Genomic DNA, 26,973 nt, shown 5'->3' with positions numbered 1-26,973 from the left:
AATAACTTGCAGAAGAATCTCTATTTCTTCCTGCCTCAAATGCTCTAGTTTCTCACTAAGTTTCTCTGTAATTCTTCTAACATCCGTGGGATTCCGCCCACTTAACTCCTGTACTCTAGGCCCTGAAATCTCATCCTTCCCTTGGCGAAAGGACACAAATTCCCCATTCACTCGGGTATACGGCACGGCGGATACTCAGCTCCAATGCTGATTCCTCGTGTTCAATATCTTCAACACACAATACTCTCCAGTGTCGACACTGTTTCCGTTCATCATCATCATAACACTACTGGGCTACCTCGTCTCTCTCATATCTATATTCACTTGGGCTGGATCCACCCTTCTCATTTATAACATGTCCACCTCCCTCCGAGTGTAGACTTTGCTCATAACACGAGCTACATACTCCCCTATCACTAGACCCTGAGACATTGGTGGGAGGAGTGGAATGAACCACGGTCGCATTCCGTTCTTTCGCCTCCGGGGTGATCAGGCCCGTTCTAGGCTCATGCCTTGCGACTAGAGCTGGTGTTGCATTAATGCACAACACTCCGCCTCTTGCCCTGATAGTTTTAAATTAGTTCCCCCTGTGACTAGGGTGCTGGTCCGTAGGTCAACCTTTGCCTCCATATGCCTCAGCACGTCTACTCCTAGAATACCGCTATACTTTACCTCCAATGGGGCTACTAAAACTTTATGGGCAAAAACCTTCTTCCACACCTAAAACGTAATTCTCTGGGTTCGTAGGACCCTTAACTGATTACCCGTGATCCCTTTTGCAGCTATTAAAGTGAGTTCAACGACCTCCGTGGTGCTTACACCTGCCTTCATAATATTTAAACTGCTCCTGGATCAATCAATACCTAATGCATATTACCCTCTCACCCTATTACCTTCTTACATGTTAGTTTGTGTAGGGGTTTCGCATTTGGGCTGAAGTCTGCAAATATTACTCCTCTCAGGATGTTGGTCACCATGAACATAGTCCCAACGTGTGGTGCAGCGCTGTTTTGTCTCAGGTTGAGGTTCAATATGAAAATAATGTGTACATGTCTTATTAGCTACCGAGCCTCGAATTTTTAGAACACACCATGTGTCTTGTGGCTGTTTGCAGTGTATTTTAGCTGGCAGCCATGCCAAAGCTCAGGCAGTTAGTCACCGGCTTCTTAACTCGGAGTCTTCGGTTAGTGCATGTGGAATTTGTGATGGACAAAGTGGCACTGGAACAAGCTTATGAGAATAAGTGGAAGGTGGCCATAAGTGTCTTGAGATGTGCTTGTGGTCTTAACCTGTTAATCTAAAGTTTATAATGCCACATAATTGTAATTATGGCTGTATGTTATTGTGACAGCCAAGTGGTGACACACCAGATATACCAGTCTGTTACATAATATTTTTGCTAGAACCTGAAGATGGCTTAAATGGCCATCATATGTAGCCCTTTTTTTAAGATAATTCGCTTATCTTGTGTATGTTTCAAGGCTAAATGGTAGAATATCACTTGTGCGAGACTAAAATAACATCAATAACGGTTAATCTTGAAATTTTCAACAAGTATATACACTATACTTATGATAAAATTAATGCAGTCAAGAAGTATTTTCCTTACTGCATTTGGAAACTGCTGAGAAGTTTTTCTTGTACATGTCTGTATGTCTTTAATCAGTGATTCTGTTTGAAGCTACACATGAGCATACCTGCAATACCAATTAGAAAAGTCACAAGCAAGTTAGTAAATTCAGGATACTTGGATCTTATATTATGTGGTGTTTTCAAAATATAAGAATTATTTTGTTGGTACATGTTGATAGCTCCATAGAGCTCATTATTTTCTGCACATCTTCAACTCTTATCTAATAGGTTTACTTGACAAAATACCCATAAACCTTCATGAGTATTGCAGTATGAATATTTTATCTCGGCGAATGCACCTCATCAGAGCCACGATGCTCAAACATTACCTACAAACAACCATGACATTCTTAATTACTGTAACACCTTTATAATTCCTCAGCTTGCAACAACAGGAATACCAGAAACAATCTCCGTTCCTATGCAGCACATACTAAAATGACAGACAAAGTACTTTATTGACCTCAGCTTTGATGTCATCCCAATGTGCAAGAAGCTCCATGGTCATGTTGTAAACAGGCAGGACATCACTCTTACTGCCACCAGGTGGCAGATATAGCATCCTCAGTGCTTTCCTTTGCACATCATCCCAGTTAATATCTTCTAGGATGAAGAAAAATGTTTAGTAATATGAATCAGAATGCTGATTGCAGAGTGAATTGTGGCAAGGCAGAAGTGAGAACACCTCAGTTTGAAAGACCCTACAATTGTGCAGTCTTTTGGTTGCATTTAGTTACTTGGAGTGTCATTTGAGGACATCTGATTATGCCTTCAAAGTTTGAAGTTGTTGGCAATTTTATGGCATGTACTGAGAGGGTCTATCTGAAATAATGATCTGACACTACAATGTTTACTAAGTTCCTAAAACTTTTACTGTGGTGTACTGACAGTGATATTTGTTCCATAAGTTGTTCTGTTGGAGATGTACAAGGTGGGTGGAAGTAAGTAGGCATTAAATAAGATCTTTGCATTGGAAATATAGAGGTTATAACCATTTCTCAATGCCTACTTACTTCCCACCCATCCTGTAGATTACACTTTTCAGTTCCTAAAGATATAGAGGAACCAAATTTCAAACTGGGGATTTTCACAATGCGCTCGATGTTCTTACAACATTACATATCTGTTATTATATAATATTAATAATAATTTGTTTATACATGTTTCAGTTCTTAATTGTGCCTTGTCCATGAGAATATAACTTATGCTGAAAAATGGGTTTTCTTTGACTTTTTGAGTACCAATCTTTCCAGCTCCCAGCTGCTGTAAAGGCTCCTTTTCCATCAAACTATAGACAAAGTGTCTAGCCTCAAAGGAAAACTGTTCTGGCATTTCCAGTTTGTCATACACAGTTTATCTGTAAAGAGAAGGTATATGTTTGTATTTGCCATTAATAGTTGCATGTTAAATACATATTTGTGACTGATGATTATAATGTCTCTTAAGACTTATTTAAAATACCTGCTAAGTGTCTACTTCGCATGGAGATTTCCGATGTACGTCACACAAGAGATAGAAAAGATAGTCCACATTATACATGTCAAAGATGTTATGTTCTGCAGCTTGTGGAACTTTACTTCTATGTTTGTCACATCCAGTCAATGTCCTGCATAAACTTGATTTTTCAGTGGCTGTTCTTGAACATTGTTTCTGTGCCTAAATGTAATTCTCCACTGGTTTTAAATGTGTACCTACTTTCTTCTCTTCTTCTATGGTTCTCCGATCCGTATTCGGTCCATGGCCTCCACAATTCTCCTCTTCCATTCAGTCCTATCCTCCACTGCCTTCTTCCAATTTCTAATATTCAGGAGCAGTGTGGCATCCGTTTGAACTGCATCCTCCCATCTATTCCTGAGTCTTCCAACTGGTCTTCTTCCTCCAACACTACCTTTGAATACCATCTTTGGAATTCGGAGGTCGTCCATCCGAATCAGGTGACCTGCCCATTGAAGTCTCTTGATTTTTATAAATTGTGATAATGGTATGACTTTATATAATTTATAGATTTACTGATTAGTTTTTATCCTCCATTCACCTGCTTCTTGTGTTGGGGCGAAAATTTTCCTCACAATTTTCCGTTCAAACAGATCCACTTTATCTGTTGCATTCTGGTTGAGTACCCATGTTTCACTCCCGTATGATATGCTATGGATGAGAGTTTTACATAATGTGATTTTTACTTTCTTATTTATTCAATGGAATTTAATCAGTGGTAATATCGAGAAATATGCTTTATTGGCCACTTGAATTCTGCTTTGTATTTCTACCATTTCCTCATTCTTATTTGTTATGCATACTCCAAGGTATGTGAATCTTTACACCATCTCTATTTCATGTTCCTTGATCTTTATATGTTGGTCTAATGATCTTCTCCTTCATGTTTGTATTAAGGCTTTTGTTTTCCTTGTGTTAATTGCTTCATCCTTATCCTCTGCAGGTGAGTACGCATTTATGATAGACAGGTTGCGCAGTTTGGTTCTAATCCTTATTTTGCGTATTATCTATGGGTTGGAATTCCATCACATTTCTTTTAAATGTTTTGTCCACTATGAAGGCTACCCCTGCCTCTCTATTTCCTTTCTTCTTACCACTGCTATAGATAGTGTGCGTTTTTGTGTCCCATATTTCCTCACTTGTTCATCTTGTTTCTTGTACCACTGTTATGTGTACTCTATATTTAGTTAATTGCTCTGTTAATACTCTCAATGCTCCTGCTTCAAGAAGGGTTCTAACATTCCACGTACCAATCTCAATATCCTTATCTTTCCGCTTTATTCGTCTTCTATTAGGTCCGTTTGTCCGAAGCTTTGATTGAGGTTTCGAAACAAGGTTGTTAGCCTTGTGACCAACTCCCAACCTGGAGGACCAGGGTACCTGTCTTAGTCTGACCTCTCCCCCTCGACCAATCTGGCTAGGGAGGCCATACCAGTAGCTATGCTACCGCCAACATAGCTCTTGGGGTCACTTAGGTACACAAGCCCCACCACCACAACAGGGTGCAGGTACCATTAAGTGAGGGTGTACCTACTTTACTAGCATTAAAATAGTAGTGTATTAGCTACTAACTAACTTATAAAAGAATGGTCTTCAAGGGAATATGATGTTCATAGAGAATACATATGTCAGATCATCTTCCAAATGCCAGGGGCTTTCTTGAAAAGCTCCATCATGCTTTCTGCATCCTGTATCCAGTCATCTTGTAAACTATAACTCCAACACCCCACCAATCCATTTCCTGCAACAATTAAAATTAAGGGCAACAGCTGCAGTCAGTCATTTCCTTTTCTTCACAATCTTATACATTTTCACAAGGGTCTCTAGGAAGAGAAAAATTATGGTATGAAGTTCATTGTTCATTTCTTGCCTCCCTGTATATATAAGTACTTTTTCTTTATTTATTTATTCATTCATGAAAGGTGAAGTGAAGCTGTCACACTATACGCCATGTAGGCGCTTGGGGGAGAGGAGGTATAGCTCCTACTCATTCTTGACCTCGGCACTAGATGGGGGTGAGTGGCCAGCATCATGCCCCGGCCATGCTTTACCCCTGGGAAAGGACCCAGATACCCATCGGATAGGAGGCTGGGTGGGCCCCAGAGCCGGTCTGAATGCAGAGGCTAGAGGAAAAATCCTCTGCCTCCGTCGGGGATCGAACTTTGGTCGCCCAGTTTGTAGCCAGTCACTATGAAAGGTACTTGAAGGGAATATTGAATATGCAGGAGGTTAAGGCCAAGTTGCAGCCATACTCATACTGTTACAGACACTCAACAAAAATCAGCACCATACATTGGCCATGATATGTTTAGTGAGACAGTCACCAACTTCATGGCACTGTGTGTGTGTGTCGTCAGACACCATTTAATTATGGGGATAATGAAGGAACAACTGATGCCGTTGTATCCAGTGTGCCATAGGTTTCAGTTTGTTTGATCTTGACTCTCCATTACTCATCCCATTTCATATGACCATGTTCTCTATGGAGGTCTGGCATCCTTAGTGTAGCAAACACTAATTTATATAAAAGAAATACTTGTAATAACTAAATATACCTTAGGCTTCTGAGAAGGTTGAACTACCCAATACAGAAAATTATTGGGCAAGATGAAATCAGCTGTGATAGTGACTTTATTCTTACAATGAAATTTCAAGCAAGTCTCCAATCTCATCATTTATGTATGCGCTTGCATGTGTTTGTGCTTAGATAGCCAGTCCCAGGAAAAGAAAAGAATGTGGGAACAGGCCAACAACTGTCTATGAAGAGTGCACACCACTCACTCTGAATAAGTGAACAGACTCTTTGATCCCAGAATGGCTCAATGGCCCAATTTGACATTGCTGTCTTTAAGAGGAATGTCAGTGCAGCACACCCCTGTACAGCCTTGCCTTTACTACAGCTCTGGATATAATAACAAAGAACTGATAAATTCCATTGTCAGGATGTGTCAATCCTACTATCCTACTACAAATAGAAATGTTAGGGCAGATTGAAGTGAGGAGTCCTGCAAGATGTTCAGTTAAACTGAAGTTGTCACAGTTCTGCTGTTGATATTTCAGTGTTGTTAAAACCTTGAAAAATCTATTTTTTTTACTGCTGCTACATGTGGAGCAAGTCAAACTTTTCATACAGTTAATTATAAAATTCATAAATACTATGATGGATGAGTTTATTGATATGTCAAGACATTTCAGAAAATGTGCATTGTCAAAGGTGTGATTTTTTTAAGGTTAAGACTGTTTTATAGTAGGTGATCATAATTTCCCTGTTTTATAATTTTACTTTGGTTCAAGGGGACAAAAATAAATCTAGGACATTTTGCTTACCAGTGTAGTGTGCATATTTATTACTGAGCTTGCATGTATATATGTGTATAACTAACTAATTAACTCGCAGGTCCAACCAATGATTCCATCCTGAGCAAACTCCATCTTCACAGCCTACCTCCCTAAGATCCACCTTGATATTATCTTCCCATATCCTTCTTCGTCTGCCCAGTGATCGTTTTCCAGAGGGATTCCCCAACAAGATTCTGTATGTCCCCATGCTCCCTCTACCATGTATACTACATGCCCAGCCCATTGGAACTATGCTATATGACCAGTACAATTCACACAGCTCCTCCTGCAATATTTAAATTCCCCACGTGGGTCCAAATTTTCCAGACTATAGATAATTCAGGTATGTGGGGTTTTAAATAAGCAGCGTCTGAGGATGTGTTCTTCTGGCGAGATTAAATCCATATGTGAATTAAATTATTTGGGATCATCATTGTGGGTTCAGATGTACAGCTCAACAATTGATCAGATCTTTTGCATTTGTCAGATACTAGAGAAAAATGGGAGTTCAGTGGGACCGTGCATCAATTATTTATAGATTTCAAAAAAGCCTATGACTCTGTGAAGAGAGAAGTGCTGTATAATATTCTAATTGAATTTGGTATTCCAAAGAAGCTAGTGAGTCTAATAAAAATGTGCTTAAACGAAACCTGTAGCAAAATTTGTATAGGTAATTATTTATCTAACTCACTCTCCATTAAGAACGGTCTGAAACAAGGAGACACTTCGTCTCCATTGCTGTTCAACTTTGCGCTAGAATACGCCATCAGGAAAGTCCAAGATAGGCAGGAGGGTTTGCAATTGAATGGGGCACATTAGCTATAGGCATATGCTGCTGATGTTAATTTATTGTGTGATGATATAAATACAACAAAGAAGAACACAAGTTTTGCTAGAAGCTAGTATATGGGTGTGGCTAGAAGTAAATTCAGGAAAAAAAAACTAAGTATATGTTAGTATCCTGTTAGCAGACAGGTGGGCAAAATCTTATTTGGGTGGCTAATAAATCCTTTGAAAGTGTAACAAAGTTCAAATATTTGGGAACAACAATAAGAAATCAAAATTATATTCATTATGAAGTTATGAGGAGACTAAATTCTGGAAATGCTTGGTGCTTGTCAGTTTAATATATTTTGTCTTCCTATCTGATTTCTAAGAACCTGAAGATTAAAATATACAAAACAATAATTTTGCCTGTTGTTTGTATGGGTGCAAAAAATGGTCTCTCCCTCTGTGGGAGGAACACATTGCAGGTTTTGGGATTAAGGTGTTGAGGAGGTTATTTGGGCCTGGGGGGGAAGATGATGGAGTATTGAGAAAACTGCATAATGATGAACTTAGAAATTTGTACTCCTCCCCCAATACTGCCAGGGTAATTAAGTCAAGAAGAATGAGATTGACAGGGCATGTGGCATGCAGGCAGGAAGCCTAAAGGGAAGAGACTGCTCGGGAGATATGGAAGTAGATGGAAGGATAATCTCAGGTGGTATCTATGGGAGGTAGGAGTTGCTGGCCCAGGACAGGTCCAGTTGATTCCACTTGAGAACCACTGGATGAATTTAGGTGAAATTTGATGAGTACATTGTGCTATACTGCATGACCTTAAGATTACTTTTGTTTCCATTACATACAACCTGACAGTATAGGAGATAACTTGAATCATTGTTAGTCTGTTTCATGGTTAGTAAACATTAATGCTAACATTGGAAATTGTAATTGTTCATTCAAGTTTTTTAATAGTATTATATAATACACTATTCATTATTCCCCTCTCATGCATATTCAGCTAGTTGAATATAACATATTTGGACATGCTACCAGTAACTGAATTTGTTGATAATTATTCATATAATACAATATGGGGTATATAAGATTGCATTTATCACAAACCCCTACTCTTTTACATGTCTACAGTTAAGAAAAGGTTGGAAACCACTGGGTTTGCACAATACATTTCTGTACAATTTCACCGGCATTGCATATATACTTATTATCTCCAACATCATGATAAGTGATTGAGATATGGGAACATGTCTGATAATGCAGAACCTTGACTTTGGACAGGTTATGCTTGTGCTTACTGGAGGCCTTCAGAATTCCAATTGTCTTCTGTTGGATCTCCTCAGCTGCTTCTTCTGTCAGAGACCTGGCAGCCTTGTCTACACCACTGAGAAGAAGGCCATCAGTTAACTGCCAAAAAATGTGGCTAGGGAGGTCTAGCAGAGAAGTGACAGCTTTCTTCTCCACATTGCTGAGCTTAATGTTATCAGTTATCTGCCAGAAGTGACTGAGGAGCTCTAGTAGGGAAGTGACAACCTTCTTCACACAGATGAGGAGAAGGCCATCGGTTCTCTGAGAGACCTGTCTAAACACTTCTTCCAAAAGAGAACTGACAGCCTTCTGCTTGGCTATGTATAGAAGGCTGTCAATTCTCTGATGGACACAGCAGCTTAAGAGATCAAACAGGAGACAGGATCATGAAGGACTCCAGTAAGTCCAAGAATAACCTGTCCAAAGCTGATAAAAGAGCTGTCTAGGTTTTGCAACACCAATCTCACAGCCCAATCTCCTGACAAGTGGCTCTTAGGCTTATGATGAGCATCACCAGGACCCCAACCTATTGCTTGGCCCAATATCTGGCCAGTCCACTCACATGACAGCTGGAGAATTCTCCACAGCATGGAAGAAATCAGTGGAGTTCATCCATACCATCAGATCTCAGATCTCTCCCTGCTGGTACTGAGGACAACCCAGTTTTTCTTGTACAGCTTACTCACCACCCTGGTGTTGGAATCAGTAAGCACCTTTGCGATGTCAGTATTATTCTACCAGACAGCACAACATTCTAGCCCTAGATAAATTAAAGAGATTCCATCATGGTGTTGCAAGTATCTGTGTCAGCCCTTCTTGAACACTTGTGATTTAGTAGCAATCATTTCTGCTACGGGATATGTGTTTGCTAAAAATGTTTTTTATCTTAAACAGATCATTCCATTGCCCGTTCATTCCTTCAGAACTTGAGCGTATAACTCTAGTTTCATCCATATCTGTTGCAGTCTCCTTCTGTACCTTGAAAATGAATAACAGTTATATGAGTATTTTGTATATTTTTAATTTTTCATCACATCATGCAATAGAATGCAGTGAAATTAAATATTACCAACTGCACTGAATGTATTAAAAACTCTGTCATGCTGTCACTGTCTTGTCATTAGTGAGGAAATTAATTCTTTGGGTGCATCACTTTTTACTAATAACGTTGCCTGCAGGTGAACCACCTGACCCCACTACCCAAAAAAGGACACACTGTTTTAGGCAGTATAGTGAAACCTCTGAACAAAAGTAATACAGTTGATTTTAATAATGTATACAGTAATTTTGTTTGTTCTTTTGTGTGGCTATGAAATGTAGCCTCTTATTTTGTGACAAGAGGACATATTGTAAATGCCAGGAACAAAGTTTCCAATAAAATACCTGAACCTATGAAGGATAAAGAAAGTGGGGAATAGAAAATATAACAAATGACAGACCATCACAATTTATAAAGGTTGCCCAATTTTAGTGTAGTCAAATCAGTGTGGTTACAATGTGCTGTTCATGTAATTATGATGGAAGATCACAAAATGCATACTCAGTATTAGTGGGGTAACCTCTGGGAATAAAGACAGAAGTAAATGTGAGGGATACTGAAGGAAGGGAAGGAGAAAAGTGTTTTTAAGCTGAATACATTCTTCAGATGTAAAGACACACCACCAATTGCACTTTTTACATGTGGACTGAAAGAAGGAGTGATATAAGAAGAGCCTATGTGAAACTGAAGGGGCAGTTTGTCTAGGTTTCAGAGTTGGTCAAGATGGCCTGATACCAGAAGGGGAGAGGAGGGGTTGTAAATGGGAGGAGGAAGTTTAAAAGGTGTGGGAGTTGGAGGGAGAAGAAGAGATGATGTTGGAGGGGAAAGAGGAAAGAAGAGGGAAGAGGCAGCTGCAGAGAGAGGTGAAGAAGTGGAAAGGGACAAATAAAAAGCAAAAGAAAGAATAGGACAGTGTGATAAATATTATTACAGAGTAAAAACTGGCAGTACAGATACTTTCGGTGAACAACTTTATTTTTGAGGATGTACAAGATATGTAATACTAACTTGTTATGGTATACCTGGTGATATGACTCTGTGACTTGGATTATAGCTGCTGAAGGTGACTTTGTTGTCAACCAGGATATCTCTGTAATCCCTCTCCTGCTTGTCCTCCAGAGAATTATGTAACTGACTGCACAGGTAGGTAAAAGAACATACATTTTGTGAGGAATATACCCGTTTAGAGACCTGGCATATACAAGGGGAGGATAATAAAGGTGATCTTACAGAGGTAGGTAGGGAGGAACAGATGGTTGGAAATTAACTTGCTGCCCATTCTGCACATATTACTATGGGACTGAACCTGTGTATAAAGAACTTGAAGCCAGCACATAAAAAAAAGACTCTTTTTACCTCACTCCTCTGCCCCAGAAGAATTTACCTCAACCTGAAATGCAACAAGCAATGGTGGTGATTCGTTTTGTGTTGTGGTGGTAGTGCAGTTGGGAGAAAATGAGTCTCAACTAATTTCTCATTTTTAATGATGATGAAATGAATTATGTCACTATATGAATTGTGCCATCTAACTTCGTGGAGGAGGAAGCCACTTTCGTGCCGCAGAGTTTAATATATTGGGGCGGAAGGGTTAATGGCGATCAGTTGGTAATGCCAGTCAGGCACTTTTGTGACGAACGGTACCGGATGTTCAAGCTGGTGCTGACATCTAGTGTGTGATTGTGATTCAGTGAAGTGCAACAGCGAATTCCGCCATTTGCTTCTGGTTCAGTTATCGAGGTAGTTGCACGTGTCTGTTTTGTGCTGCAGTGAACTAATACTTTACATTGAAATATCTGAGGTGAGTGAACTTTCTTTGAATTATATGAATTCTTGCTCTCACTATTATAATTTGTAGTGGATAACATGGAAACATTTCAAACAAATACAGATATCTACGAGATACAGACAACCTTCACGTGCCGATTTCTAACCTCAGTGAATATCATAAAGGAGTTTACTATACTGAAATTAAGTTATTCAATAATATTCCACCAACTGTAAAATGTTTAAACCAGTGTTAAAAGAGTATCTCCTATCTCACTCCTTGTACTCGGTTGAAGAATTTATAAATTAGTGTAAGTAATAATTGTGATGGTTCTCATAATTATTTTGTTGTAATACTGTAGTTTCAGAAATATGTCTGTAGCAATTATAAATATGTATTTATATTTATAGTGGAAACAAGCATTGTATTTGTGCTATGACCTATTCTACATCCTTGTCTTAGGCATATGAATGATGTATGGAATGTAAATAAATTCAGTTCTATTCTCTAAAGAGAAATGCAAGAGCACAGAATAGAAGTAGGCAAACAGCAATATTTCCAAAGAAAAGGCAGAATAAGGGAACAAACCTCAAAAAGAGAAAGAAACGCTGCAGGAAAAATCTTAAAAAACAGCTGGACATGACTTTATCGGAAGAGGACGCTGATATGAACAATCAAAATTTGTGATGAAAATGAAGAGGATAACCTACAAACATTGTGAAAAATGTTCCATTTGTGAAGAATTTGGGAAAGACGCAGAACTCTATAGATGCACAGGCTGTGGCATCTGGGCACATGCATAATGCAGTTGTTGGGAATCTCTGGATGGTTATTTTTGTGATCTGTGTTTGAGAAGAAGAAATACAAAATGAAAAACACGCATAAGGTTATTGATGACTTCTATCTTAACATTCTGTTACAATTTGTACGTTCAAATGATTAAGACGTGTGCACATTTTGTAAGCTATTATATATGCCTATTACTTACTAAGAAAACATATTTTATTCACTCATCTTATTTACTTCAGTTACGTGAACATGTTTAGATCCAATGTGACCATTGTTAGGTTTTATTCTCTGCTGTTGTGTCACTGCACTGAAGATCGTAGTGTCTACTGCCAATGCCAAGAAATACTGATAAAAATTAAAAGTTTTAAGTTAGTTATGCGGTTGAAAAGTTAAAATGCCAAAAATGATTAGGTTTTTTTATGTATATAAAAAAATGTTTTTGCAAGGCCTGTGTTAAGATACCGAGCTGAAATTAAAATATGTTACAGGTTGGTGGTGTACAAGTATATTTTATTATCAGGCCTAATTATTTGTTATTTTGAGTATTTATTATTGGAAACTGGTTAAATGTCATGATGTCCTACTAGAAAAACCTCCAACAGAGGTGTAGGATAAATGAAAGATGGAAATCCCTTCCCAAAAGAATCTTTTGAGGTCGAATTGATGAATTTCATCTCAGCCATCTCATCCTCACGAAGAAGGTGACACATTCTCATTAATAGTCGTTTAACGTCTGAGTAGATTATTACTTATGTATAGGTCAGGGTTGTCCTCTGATTTATTTAGCACCATGCCATGAATGTTCCTCTGATTACTGAATTTGTTTCATTTTATGAAGGGAGGCGGTTCAAGAATAATCCTGAACATCTTGTATAATATGTACAATTACAAAAAAAAATTGTATCAGGTTTTCAGCTACATATCTTGAACACAGGGCACTGCCATTTTCTCCATAGGATTTTTTCATCTGCTAGGTTGAGTGACCAGTTTGAGCAGTTTGCTACTCCACAAATAGAATGCAAACCAGTGGATGACTTATTATTGCAGGTAAAAGGAATGCATATTGACAATTATATAAACATTCCATCTTTTGCAGATTGTTTATGGGTCAAGTCCATAGAGAGAGGATTGGTTTGTCTTGTGGACTTTTACAGAAGAAAGAGTAAAGGTCAGTAAGTGTCAGTATTTTGGATTTAGATTTGTGGACCTGTTAAAAGTTCTGTGCAGTAATTTATGTGGTAACATCAACAGTCACTCACTCACTCATTGTAAGTAATATGCATGCTACAAGCAGTAACAAAAGGTGAGTTTTTATTACTGTACAAAGCTACAACTGAGTAGTAGCAGCAATGGTTTTTAAGAAAATATTCACTGGTGTATTTGGTATTGCATATTCATTCAGTATCCCAAAACTTCTGCATGTGCAGGCAACAGTTCTGAAGTGCCAAGGCTTGGGCAATGTTGAATTAGTGAATTATATTGAAAAGGTTTCAGTAATGAGTTTGAACTGAACATATTGCAATGGGTATCACAAATGCAGTGTATACAGGATATGTCTTGATCAAGTCTGACTTGGGATTTTGGCTGTTTGACTGAGGTTCCCCCGCCCCAACCTTTATTTCATTCAGGTACTACCAGAATTGTATCTAAACAGAAATATGCTCTTTGTTGCATAGATCGTCACAGTCTAGTATCGGTATTGACATTAAATTAGGGATGACTAAATATTTTTATTTTTGCGTATATTCTTATTAATTCAAGTGTCAAATTGCAAGATGTTGTGTGGAATACTATAGTTACAATCTCAAGAGTGAAAGAAAAGGCAGAATTGTGGAATATGTGTCTACCTAAGTTTTGACGAACGTGGTTACTGTGTTCAAACTGAAGTATTTTTGCATACTGTATGTTAGTTGCTCAGTAGAAGAGTTCAATATTCTGTTGAACAGCGAAAATGGGGTGGATGAATAATTTTTCAGCAGAATTCTTTTTAATATTGCTTGTTACTGTATGTAGTTTGTGCTCAATAATATTAACTAACTAACTAGATGGCTTACCGAACCCGAAGGTTCATCACCGAATTAACCAAAGCCCTCCACCGGACCCTGTCCTGGGCCAACAAAATCCAGTTTCCTTCAACTTCTATCTCCCATAGATCTCGCCTGAGATTATCCTCCCATCTACGTCTAGGTCTTCCCTGCAGTCTCTTCCCTTCAGGTTTCCCAACCAGTACCCGGTGCACACCTCTTGTCCCATCCATGCGCGCTACATGCCCAGCCCATCTCATTCTTCTCGACTTAATCACCCTGACAATACTGGGGGAGGAGTACAGATTTTTAAGCTCATCATTATGCAGTTTTCTCCACGCCCCATTGTCTTCCCTCTTAGGCCCAAATATCCTCCTCAACAACCTTTTCTCAAACACCTGCAATCTGTGTTCCTTCCTCTGAGTAAGAGACCATGTTTCACAGCCATACAAAACAACAGGCAAGATTATTGTTTTGTACACTTTAATTTTCAGGTTCTTAGAAATCAGAGGGGAAGGGAAATATTTTGAACTGAGAAGTAGCAAGCATTTCCAGAATTTAATCTCCTCCTAACTTCCTCATGAGTGTCATTTTGATTTGTTATTGTTGTTCCCAGGTATTTGAACTTTGTCACACTTTCAAAGGACTTATTAGGTACCCTAAGATAATCTTACCGGCCTGTCTTCTCATGACGAGATACTAACCTGTACTTAGTTTTTTCTGAATTTACTTCTACCCCAACCTGTCTACTAGCCTCTAGTAAAACTTCTGTGTTCCTCTTTATTGTATTCATATGGTCCCCCAATAAATTAACATCATCAGCATATGCCAATAGCTGATGTGTCCCGTTCAATTGCAAACCCTCCTGTCTATCTTGGACTTTCCTGATAGCATATTCTAGCGCAAAGTTGAAGTTAGACCGTTCTTGATGAAGAATGTCTCAGATACATATTTACCTACTCGAATTTTGCTACAGGTTTCATTTAAGCACATTTTTATTAGACTCACTAGCTTCTTTGGTATACCAAATTCAATAAGAATATTATATAACACTTCTCTCTTCACAGAGTCATAGGCTTTTTTGAAATCTATAAATAATTGATGTACAGTCCCATCAAACTCCCATTTTTTCTCTAGTATCTGACGAATGCAAAAGATCTTATCAATCGTTGATCTGTTTCGTCTGAACCCACACTGATGATCCCCAATAATTTCATTTGCATATGGGGTTAATCTTGCCAAAAGAATGTTGGATAGAATTTTGTATGAGGTTGATAGCAGTGAAATTCCTCGGTAATTACCACACTGTCTTGTCCCCCTTCTTATGAATAGGAATAATTATGGATTCCTTCCATTGTTGTGGCATCTCTTCCTTATCCCAAATTAACTGAATAAGCTTATGGATCCTCATATGTAACCCTTTGCCACCTGCTTTAATTAATTCTGCTGGAATCTGATCAATACCTAGAGATTTATAACTTTTCAACTTCCCAATGGCTAGTTCAACTTCATCTAAACTAGGTTCTGGCACCAACAGTTCAGCTGTATGTGTTTTAATCTGTCTAATATCACCAGTCTCATGAACATTTAAGAGGTCGCTAAAGAAATTTTTCCACCTTTTCACAATTTTTATTGGATCTGCAAGCAAATTGCCACTATCATCCTTTACCAAATTGGTCTGAGGTTGGTATCCTTTCTTAAAGTTAGTAATGCCTCTGTACAGATCTCTGAAATTTTTTTCCTTATTATTTGTCTCAAGTTCAGCAATTTTGCCCTTCAGGTATTCCCTTTTCTTATTCCTAAAGGTTCTACTTGTCTCATGTTACATAGATTATCAGCATTTGTTTTGTTTGGGTCCTGCAACCATTGAAATTTTGTTTCGTTCCTTCGATCTATTAATTTGGAACATTCTTCATGAAACCACGGTTTATTTTGCTTTTGCCTGTAGTATCCTAATTTCTCTTTGGCTTAAATTTTGATGCAGTTTCTGACAGTTTTCCCACTCCCTGTTGATGTCCACAGTTTCATTACCTTCATTTGTCTCTAAAATTTGAAACCTATTCAAAATTTCAACTTGATATTGTTCCTTCGCCTCTCCCTTACTTAATTTTTTCAAATCAAATCTTTCTGTGTCAAAATTTTGTTTAGTTCGTCTACATACTGTAAGCCGCTCCCTCACTTTTGCTACCACCAGATAATGATCAGTGTCACAGTCTGCTTCTCTAAAAGACCTCACATCAATTATATTTGTGTGCCTTCTATTATTTACTAACACATGATCTATTTGATTGTGTGTGCTCCCATCTGGAGAAGTCCAAGTGTATTTATGAACATCACGGTGTGGAAATTTTGTACTTTTTACAACTGAATCTTTTGACGTAGCGAAGGTTACTGCTCTAACACCGTTATCACTACTAAGTGCATGGAGACTCTCCCTGCCTATTGTGGGTTTGAAGATATCCTCCCTCCCAATTTTTGCATTGAAATCTCCTAGCAGAATTTTCATGTGATACTTGCCAAATGTATGAAATACTGATTCCAATTCTTCATAAAAGCTATCCTTGATATCACCGCTTTTGTCCTCAGTTGGGGCATGAACATTAAGGATAATGATGTCGCACCAACGTCCTTCCAAAATTACGTAAGACAACCGGTCACTAACAAATTCTGCTCTCTTAACTGCTGCCCTAATTCTGCTATGAACAAAAAAACCGTCCCTAACTGATGATTGTCATTCCCCTTTCCATAGAAAAATGTAAAATTGTCCACTGGAATCGTTCCATCCCCCTTCCCATCGCACTTCCTGCACTGCCGCTAAGTCTAACTTATAATTCTTTAATTCCCTACTCACTGATTTCAGTGCCCCAGTCCTATAGAGGCTCCTAATGTTCCAAGTACCAAATCTCATGTCCTTTTTCAATTGCCGTGGTCGTGCCAAAGAGTCCATCCTGATCTGAGGCTTGGTTAATGTGTTTGTAACATAGCTTTTTTTTCCAGGTGAAAGGTTGTTAGCCTTACACCCAACCCCCAACCTGGAGGACCAGGGTATCACTCTTAGTCTAACGCATCTCCTTGGACCTGTCCGGCTTGGGTGACCCTACCATGAGCCGAAGCTCCGGCCGGCATAGCCCTAAGGGTCATTTGAGCACGCAAGCCTCCTCACCCGGCAGATTGCCTTCAACAAGGTGGTGATACCTTCGAGCATTTTCATATCGTCAGTGTTGCCAATTATGCTGCTGATGGTATAGGTGGTTTCTTATGTGAGTAGGCTTTATTTGTCAACACAGACATTGGTATATTATCTACATTTGAATATTCTGAGAAATTGTCTGTATATCTGTTTGAAGCAGAATAGCATTGTACTGTTTCAGACTTGATTATAATGTGTAACGTTACATTTGTTTTGCTGAAGTTGGTTGGCAGTGGTGACTAATAGGGGATTCCCTTTGAAATAACATTGAAAATGTTCCAAGACTTTCATGGGTACAGTGCAAATGTAGCAGTGTATGGAAGGACACTGTTGATTCACTGTACAGTATGACCTGTTCTTTCTATGTTTATATTAATCTACTCCTTTCTTTTACTGATACTTTGTGGGTTTTTTGGTTTATAATGAGTTACATAATTCAAAAGTCAAACTTTAATGATTGTATGATCATCTTAAATGTGAGAGGGATTTCGAAGCTTTACTGAATCTACTACAATGTGGTAGGGTTAATTTGATTCTTACTTAATGACACAGGACCAGAGATAGAGTCCCATCTCCGAAACATCGTTCAATTTTATTATTTTATTAGATGATGGATAATATCCAAGAAACTTTATTCAAATAAGTCACCATCGTCACAAACTTTTAGATTTGAGAAGTTACAATTATAGCTCATAAGATCTACTCTTGAGGGCTTTGACTTTTCCTGGATTGATTATGTTGAAGGGTTTACTGAAATGCACCAACACGAAGTTGTTTTCTGAAGATAATCGTGTGGGTAATGAGTTTTGGATTGTCCTAATTTTTATGACTCAAATATTTTTGGATATTGAGGTTTGTTTTGCCTAAAGTCGGTGGTGTATGTTGAATGTACATGTGAGAAATTTATATTACTAAGTGAAGAACTTAATGATTTATGTAGGTCACTAAATACTGTTATAATGGTGAAGTCTAGGGTAGCATGTGCCTGGAATAGAAGTAACAGACAGAATTTTGATTTGGATGCCTCTCAGATAACATCTATTTGGAACACTTGAGTTTTTATCAGAAAGATAATTTGCAATGGACTCCCAATTGAAAGCAAGAAAATAATTCTGACTCGAGCAGCAGTAAATTTTATGACCATATACCTAACAGTGAAGCATGCTACCTGACGAGTTAAATTCAGTTTGATTGTTGAATGAATAAGTAGTGAGTTTTTAAGTGTGTAGATTGTTAGTTTTGCATTTTAACCCTCAGATTGGCAGAGAAATGCTTTCAAAATATGACAGTAAGAACACTCAGCTCTGACTGCACAATGCTTGAATTGGTGCTCTCACATCCTGAGTAACATAATCTATAACAAATCAGAGCAAGTGATGAAGGATGAACAGTGCTTCCCCACCATTACAATTAGCAATCTGTGTTTAAATTTAACATGAGGAACTATGAAAAGGAACTGGATAAACAGGCTTCAAGAACAGAAGCTAGGCAATGGGGATTTTGAACAGCATTTGTCTTAGGTGTAAACTTGAGTCATTGTGTGAAGATCTGCACGTTTTAATATTCACCAAATACTGTTAGAGTGATCGAATGAAGGATGGGGAGATACATGGGGCATGCAACACGCATAGGAAAGATAAAAAATGCATACTTCCTTTTAATTGGAAATCCTGGAAGGAACAATCCACCCTGGGCACCTAGGCTTATATAGTAAAATAATATTAAAATGATGGGATTTGAGGTTCTCATGGCAGTGAGTCCAAAGATGGCTGTCTTCTGGGCTGAAGCACCATGTAGTCGATAGCAGTTTACCACCATTTCAGATGTCCTTGCTGCCTCCATCATCAAGTTAATGTTTAAAGAAACTATTGTGAGAGTGCCGTCTGCTGCGGAGGTTAGGAATGCACCCCACTCCATTATATCCTGTATGGTATGGTGCTTAACTAAGCACAGTGGCAATTTCACTCTCTTACCATGAATTGACACTGTGTTACAGGATAGCTCTGATGGTTATGGTGATTACCAGTCACATGAGGTTATCCCAGTACCTGTGATTTCTGTGACTCCTGAGCATTGGTACTGCAATTCTCTACCTGTGTTTGTGGGGTTGTGCTGATAATCCCCAGAAAGAGGTATGTTACTACTTCACTTAACATTCTTACCCTGAGGACGGATGAAATGGTTCTCAAAACATTTGTTTTCTCCATTAAACCACCTGACATGACTGGCAGCCCAAGAAGAATTCATTATATGTCATCACTGTAAAAGCTTCAGATCATATACATCAGTCCTAATGCACCTGCTATATAACATTCGATCTGCTGGATTTATTTTCTTGAGACTGGTTTGGACTGTATGTTGTTGTAAGATGCTTGATGTCATAGTTCAGTTTCCTAATTCTGTTCAATGGAGTCTTTGATATGTTAGTAGTGTTTCAGCTGGTTAAGAAATGTCCTGTCTCTTAAGGAACCAAAATGTTTGTTATTACCTTCTAATCAGTCCAAGACTAGGTTTTCCTGGCGCTGTATAACTCATTTCACACCCACACAAAAGTCTATGACAGACATGGAGACTGCATAATTTTACATGCCAGTATCTCTAGGGTGAGTGTGTCATAGTAAAATTTGTTGTGGTAACAGATCTTTGAAAAATATAAATACAAATAACTCTGTTAATATATTTTATATGTAGGATGTAAAACAGACACAGGGCTATAATATTAAATCATTCATCTTCCATTTTAATGCCAGGAATTAATAAAGAATTGGTGAAATTTTGTACTGAGACCTGAGTGTTTTGTGGCAAATCATTTTATATTGGCATATTAAGAGAAAAAATGGAAATATTGCCAAGCTTTCAGTTTGTATCTTCAAAGTTTAACATAATCTGAACTAAAAATAATTAATGTTATACAGGGGAATGAGTCAGTAATATGGATTAATAATTTAAATATAATTCTGATGTGTTTGAAGGATAGTACACATAATTCCACAAGATCTTGTGAATAGGATGCACAAGTATCTAAACAAAAATAAACATTCAAGTGCACAGAACTTGCTAGCTATCTTTCAGTTACTTTGTGACTTAATTATATCCTGGTTTCTTTTCTAGGCACACCACTAATCTGTCATAAACTGCCATATGGACCTGGCATAATCACATTCTGTGTATAAGGGTGTGTGTGTGTGTGTGTGCAGGTGTGTACACGTGATTAAGTGTGTAATTTACACGGATTGTATTCTCATATTAGAAGGCTGGTTTTACATAGTTGCCTTTGTTATTCTTATTACTACAGTTAGTGATCAGTTATTTAGACCATTTTGTATTACCCGAGGAACATCAGATATAGACATATATGTGTGTGTGTGTGACATAGATCAATTTATGACATTATGTATGCTATCTCATACAGAATTCTGGTTGCATATGGTTTCTCAGGGTTCTGTTCTGGGACCATTATTGTTCATTTCCTGAGGATGTCACTAGCAAGGGTGTTCCCTGCAGATGACCAACCTCTGTAAGTGGCAGGCTCTCAAGTCATAATCCTAACCTTTGCAAGGCAGGCCGAACAGGGAGCATATTAGTGGTGAAAGGCTTGCTCTGGGGAGTATGTAAGATTATAGGCTATATGGGTGAGGGACGCTCCTAGTGCAAACCCTTCATCCATTGGGGAATACCAAGTGTTTGTGTAATTCTTAGATGGTGCATGACTGAGATGGACAGAGAAACATGGATCATAGTGTATTGAAGATGTTGATCTAATAACATCTGACTATGATCAGTTAGCTTATAATAATAGTAATAACAACATGAACAATAACCTTCATTTTTAACTGCATGACATTTAATCAAATGTGTGCTTGAAGATGAAAATATTAAATATATTATGAAAAATTATTGTCTTATGGTTATGATTTAATGAGTTTGTATGGCTATAATGTAGCAATCACTAATACCTAATTAATGTATATTAAATTTGTTGTGTTATTGGAAATTACGTGTATTAAATCTACATAGAAATCCACTTGCATTTATATCCCAGAAAACAACATTGAGTGTGTAACATGTTCCACATGTAATACAGGATTTTTTGTCATTTAAAATGCAACTCCATTTGATCTTTGGAGCATTAGAAAACGGCACAGTCATATTCAAAATAAAATCCAGATCATGTCAAATTAGATAAAAGGTTGATGATTGAGTGTGTTGGTGGCATTGGGATCAGTTCCCTGCTAGATTTATCCAAAAACATTTATGGAGTACGCTGTTTGAACAAAACAGAGCACAATACAGTACAAAAACCAGTCTAATAATTTCACTGTATGTAAAAACAATTATAAGAAATATACTGATATTTACAAAACTCCTATTTTTCAGGGTTCACAGTGGATGGTACAACCAATTTGCACTGTTCACCTCTGCACTTAACATGAGGGCGTCACCCGCAGCTGTTGTCTTTATATATGAATCATTGCTACTGGTTTGGTGAGTACGGGTCCTGTTATGAAGTTTGGCCAGTTCCAGTGTATTTATTGCCTCTGATGTAATGCTCTTGATCAGTCCAAAGATCAGTTTGAAAATAACGTACCTTATTAGCTACTGAACATTGAAGTTTTAAAATATGGTACATATGTTGTTGGCTGTTGATATAGTATTATAGCTAGCAACTGTGCCAGGATTAGGTGCTTAGTCACTGGATTCTTAAGGGAAAGCCTGGGCTTTATTGGCCCGGTTAGTGCATTTGGAATTTGTGATCAACAAAGTGGTACAGGGAGAGGTTTGTTCCTCAGGGCCCTTCAGTTTTTCACTGTCATTATCATTCTGCCACTGCTGATAATTAGTTGTGTGTAATCTGGGAGATAGAAAACAGCCCTATAAATGCCTGCAGTTCACAGAGACATAGTCTCAGTCTGTCACAAGAATAACTACAGCTCACCTAATTATTGAAGTAGGAGTGTATAGTGTTCGTTGTGTGGGACTGCATAACAAAAATTGAAGACTGAACAGTTTTCTGTATATATTGTGCTTAGCCATTTTTCTTATTCATCGTCTTCAAAAATGATAGCAACAACAATAACAACTACAAGTTGGCCCTGGCATGTTATGATTCAGGAACAATGTATCTTCTTATTCTTCTAGGACATCCTATACATCTGTGACTGGGTACCTTGTACATTTATAAATTATTGAGGTATCCTGCTTTAGTATATTCACAGATGATGTGTGAGATATTTGTCAAAATGTTCTGCTACTTGATGTTAAAATTTTTAAATTAATATATTTATAGGGTTGGTAAGCCTCACGTCATGATCTTGTCTGTAGTTCGTCTTAGCTACCATTATTTCAACACTCACTACTGTTTATGCCCATAAACCATCTCATGAATATGGCAGAATGAATCTTTAATCTCATGTCATTTACCACATTAGAGTTACACCGCTCATATATTAGCAGAGGACTCAGGACAACCATAGCACTTTTAATTACCAAAACACCTTCATAGAAACATGGCCCTCGGCTTCCAGCACCAGTTACAAATGTAACGGAATCACCAAAAATAAACCCTGTTGCTATGCAGCACATAATAAAATGTCAGACAAAGTACTTTTACTGACCTCATAATTGTCTTCACTCTTGTTGAACAGATTGTCTGGTATATGATTGGACACTGTAGAGGCAACTGGTGGTGGTTGGGGGTGCAGCATCTGGAATTTCTTGGCCAACACATCACCCCATTTGAGTCCCTGTAGTTTTAAGCACGAACATTGGTGTTATGGACCAGAATGTTGTTTGCAGAGTGAAAGTATGACAAGATAGAAGAGAGAATACTTCAATGTAAAAGACCCTTCAATCATGGAGGAAGTAAAGGGAATTGAAACGCAATCTGTTTGGATATAAACTTTGGACTGCTTTTACTGGGAAGGACCTTTGAGGACATCTAATCATGCCTTCAAGGTTCAAAGTAAATTGTTGACAATTGTATGGCATGTACTGAGAGGGACTTTCTGAAATTCTGCTCTGACAGTATATTATGTGTCGTTTTTCTAAACCTTTTACTGTGGTCTAGCCGTCTATGTACTGACAGCGTTAGGCCTATAACATTAGTTTCACATAAGTTATTTTTATTTATTCTGGGAATGTAAATTATACTGAACTTTCTAAACAGTGAAATTGCTGAGAATAGTGTCAGAAGCCAGGAACTGCACTGATGTTGCCTCTGCTGTTGATTTTCTTAGTACATTATGTGGTCAGAGCACAATTCAGAATTGAAATATTTCTATATCCTATTATTATATGATATCAGACATGGGATAAGAACTCATGCCAAGGAATGGATGCTAAATGATGTCCAGTGCGCCATCTTGGCCGCTAACCAAGTCGGGGAATCTGGAATCTTGTCCAACAGTCTCCAGACAAGGTCTACCATGTCCAGTAACAACCATGTCAGAATGTCTGCTTTTTCGTGTAGGATTTTACTGTAAGAGACAGGACCATTATATTTGTGATTTAAAACATAGTTATTAAACATGCTATGAGAATTAGTATTTCTAATGCCTGTGATAGTTCCAATATGTGCTTGATTATGTGTAATTTGCATGGAGAACTCTGACAAAGGTTATACAAGAGATAGGAAAATGATGCATGCCAAAATATGTTACTTAGGTTTTGCAACCTTTTGGTTTTCTGATTCTCGCATTTTATCGATGTCCTGCACAAACTTGCTTTTTTAAAGGTTGTGCTTGCACTTTTGTTAAAATGTGTGCACCTGCTTTACTGGCGTGGAAATAGGCAGGAATGTGTTGGCCACAAAATGATCTGGATGTAACTGTTCAAACGGAAGTGATGTTCATGGAGAACACATGCTGGGTCATTGAATACTTACTCATGCAGCGTTGTAACGTCTTCATCTGCATCGATTTCAAAGGGCCTGTGGCCTGCTAACATCTCATACATGATGATGCCAACACTTCACCAGTCGACTTCCTGCACCAGTTCAGATCACAGGCAACACCTGCAGCCATTTTCACAAGTGTCTCCAGAAATAAGGAAACTGCATTGTTCTGAGCCGACTACATCTGGCTCTGATGTTGTGACAGTGGCACTTTGAAAGGGGTGCGCATGCGTGTGGGGAGGTTTGGCCGGTTGAGGAGAGGGGGACTGATTTGGGCTGAACCCTTCTCGCCAGAACACAGACACTGTGACTGTAGCTACAGATTCGGTCGGCAACGTGGCTGGTCACGCCCTTTGAGGCGACTTTGGTCTGTATTTGTTTTCTCGTTGTAGTTGCCAGTCCAGATTGGTATTGGATTTGTTGTGTTGGTGGACAGGGCAACCACTGTGTTTCGGGGTTATTCTTGGTCCCTTGGGGTCATCAAGGCCGGGGAGACAAATTGAGTATTGCCAAGAGTGAGCCGTGTCGTAGGGCTTTTTGTTGTACTTGTGTGTTTTGTTTGAGAGTTTCTTTGTTTGTGATAGTTTTATCAATGACCCCTGGTAATGTGTATGTATTGCTATTTGTTTTAAGACAGTAAATGGTCTTATTTTCAATTGTACTTTGCAGTATTTTGAGTACACCCTTTTTCAGGGGTGTGGGCCAAGTGAACCTGCGACATATAGAACTGAACACCTCCCCCCTTTCGACTGTGGTTGAAAAGGGGAGAGTGGATCAGTTCATTTCTTGCCTCGGGGTTTATATTACACTTGCCTATGTATGTCTAGTACTCTTTCTTCATTTTTCTGTTTAATATATGTATTGGTTTGATTCCTATCCACATGGAGACTGCTGACATATATTTTTCTGTGAATGTGCAATGAGAAACTTAACACCATTCGATTAAGCATTGTTCACAAGTTTCATCAAAAGTCAAGCTGTTCTCAAAGTATTTCACGTGGACAGGCTTGGTGAAGCTAACAGGAGCATTTTTGTAGGGTTTGGTTGTGAAAGTTTAACCGCAATGCCCCTGCTACATTTGTCCCTTGCTTCTTGAGAAATGCTGCAAGATCTGGTGAGTTATAATAATTATCCTTCCATAATGTGTGCCCTTTATTCAACATATCCTCCATCAGCTTCACAACAATGGATGAAGTTTTGTTGTTTTCCTCGCAATCTATTAAAATTTGTCAGTCTGCCTCACTGTCAGAATATACCACAAATCTCCACAAGTGGCCTGTGCTAGATTCGCAGAGTTTGAATGTTTTTATTCCAAATTAGATGACTTTAGTGGCAGATAGATTCTGAAAGACAGTCTCCCCTTTCATAGAGTTACGCTCTCGTCAATTGCAATATTCTGCCCAGGAATGTAGACTGTTTGGAATTTTTGATTCAGATTATTTAGAATATTGTATATTTTGAATATTTTCTTAGGGCCAGGAAATGTGTCTTGTGTGTCATGTCTACAAAGTGGAGAAATTTAGAGATCAATTCAAAATGATCTTGTGACAGGTTTGACCGAAAATTGGTATGTCCAGAATAGGATTTTTACTGAAGTATTCCCATGAGCATAATGAGACCTAAATACGTATACATTTCGTGCTTGTCAGCAGGTACCCATGAATTTACACGGCTATGCGGCTTCCAAGTTTGCGATCATATTTTCTGATAGGCATATCTATCTGTTTCAGTCACAATAAGAACCAGGTTTTCATCATCAAAAAAACCATAAAGAATGACTCTTAAGGGGGAAGTAGCACTCTTCTTAGACCCAGAAACACCAGGAAATGGGAATTTATTTGGCAGAAATGAACCTTAAACTGTCTGCCAGGCCCAGTTCATGTTGTGAGTTTGTTGTATTTCGCAGGTCGCCAACATTTTCCTTATCATTTTCACCATCACTCTTGCTTTCGCTTTGATTTCCAGTAAAATCAGGTTAACTGTCTTCACTTTCATCAAATTACTCACACCTTCCTCAACAACCCTGAAATTTCACCACCAGAAATAGAACGCCTTTAAGTTTACCTTTGTGTTGCGGTGGAAGATTTTGCACAGCCCATAATCAGAGACTGTAATGTGGCTGCGTTTATCGATCAGAATGTTTTCTGGTTTCAAATCTCGGTGCATTACACCTATCTGAAAGGAACAAATTAACCAGTTACTTGCAGAGTATGTTAAGAGACAGGACATGTTGCATTTTTAATGTGGTAGTATGATGCAGTTGCTTTTCTACTACATATCACTTTAACTAAGCTGTCATGTATACTGTTTTTGTTGTTTCCCACAGATAATAAAAATGATGTGATATGTGCAGAGAAGAATCAGGGTACTGATTGGAATAAAAAGATATTACAGCCACACAATCACTTCAGTAGTTTATTGCAAACAAGTGAAGTGAGGTCTGCCTACCTGATGCAGGTATTCCACAGCCAGGACTATCTCGGCTAGGTATAGTCTTGCCACGGTGTCTGTAAGCATGCCGCAGTCATGGAGAAAATCGTTCGGGTCCCCACCAGGATAATAGTATGGAAAAATAATAATGCATTTTTGTTACTCTTGAGGACAATTACTGATATTAGGGGTTAGTGAATACTACTGTGAAATGCTGAAACTAGAAAAATGATAGAATGCACTAGAAAACTAATGGAGAACTGTGTGTCAGCCGATGCTTTTTCTTCT

General features: G+C 38.3%; 1 protein-coding gene and 1 long non-coding RNA gene across 4 annotated transcripts in view; one reads left to right on the top strand and one right to left on the bottom strand.

Moving 5' to 3' along the window:
• LOC147872172 (ribosomal protein S6 kinase beta-like) overlaps positions 1-26,973 on the top strand; it is a 353,544-nt gene that overhangs the window by 146,623 nt on the left and 179,948 nt on the right. The window lies entirely within an intron of this gene.
• On the bottom strand, positions 1,912-11,231 carry LOC110837704 (uncharacterized). 3 transcript variants are annotated; one of them, XR_015537894.1, is made up of 4 exons: positions 10,604-11,205; positions 9,119-9,534; positions 3,094-4,867; positions 1,912-2,989 (listed from the first exon to the last, which is right to left on the bottom strand). It is a non-coding gene; the product is annotated as an uncharacterized LOC110837704 (long non-coding RNA). The 3 variants fall into 3 exon arrangements; XR_002545795.2 differs by having other exon boundaries at positions 1,912-4,867; positions 10,604-11,228; XR_002545794.2 differs by lacking the exons at positions 1,912-2,989; positions 3,094-4,867 and having other exon boundaries at positions 8,182-9,534; positions 10,604-11,231.

This window comes from Zootermopsis nevadensis, unplaced genomic scaffold, assembly GCF_977971745.1.
Source record: "Zootermopsis nevadensis isolate Lab colony 2312 unplaced genomic scaffold, Znev_1.0 Znev_ptg000030l, whole genome shotgun sequence".
Classification (NCBI taxonomy): domain Eukaryota; kingdom Metazoa; phylum Arthropoda; class Insecta; order Blattodea; family Termopsidae; genus Zootermopsis; species Zootermopsis nevadensis.
This window is presented reverse-complemented; position numbering and strand designations above follow the sequence as displayed.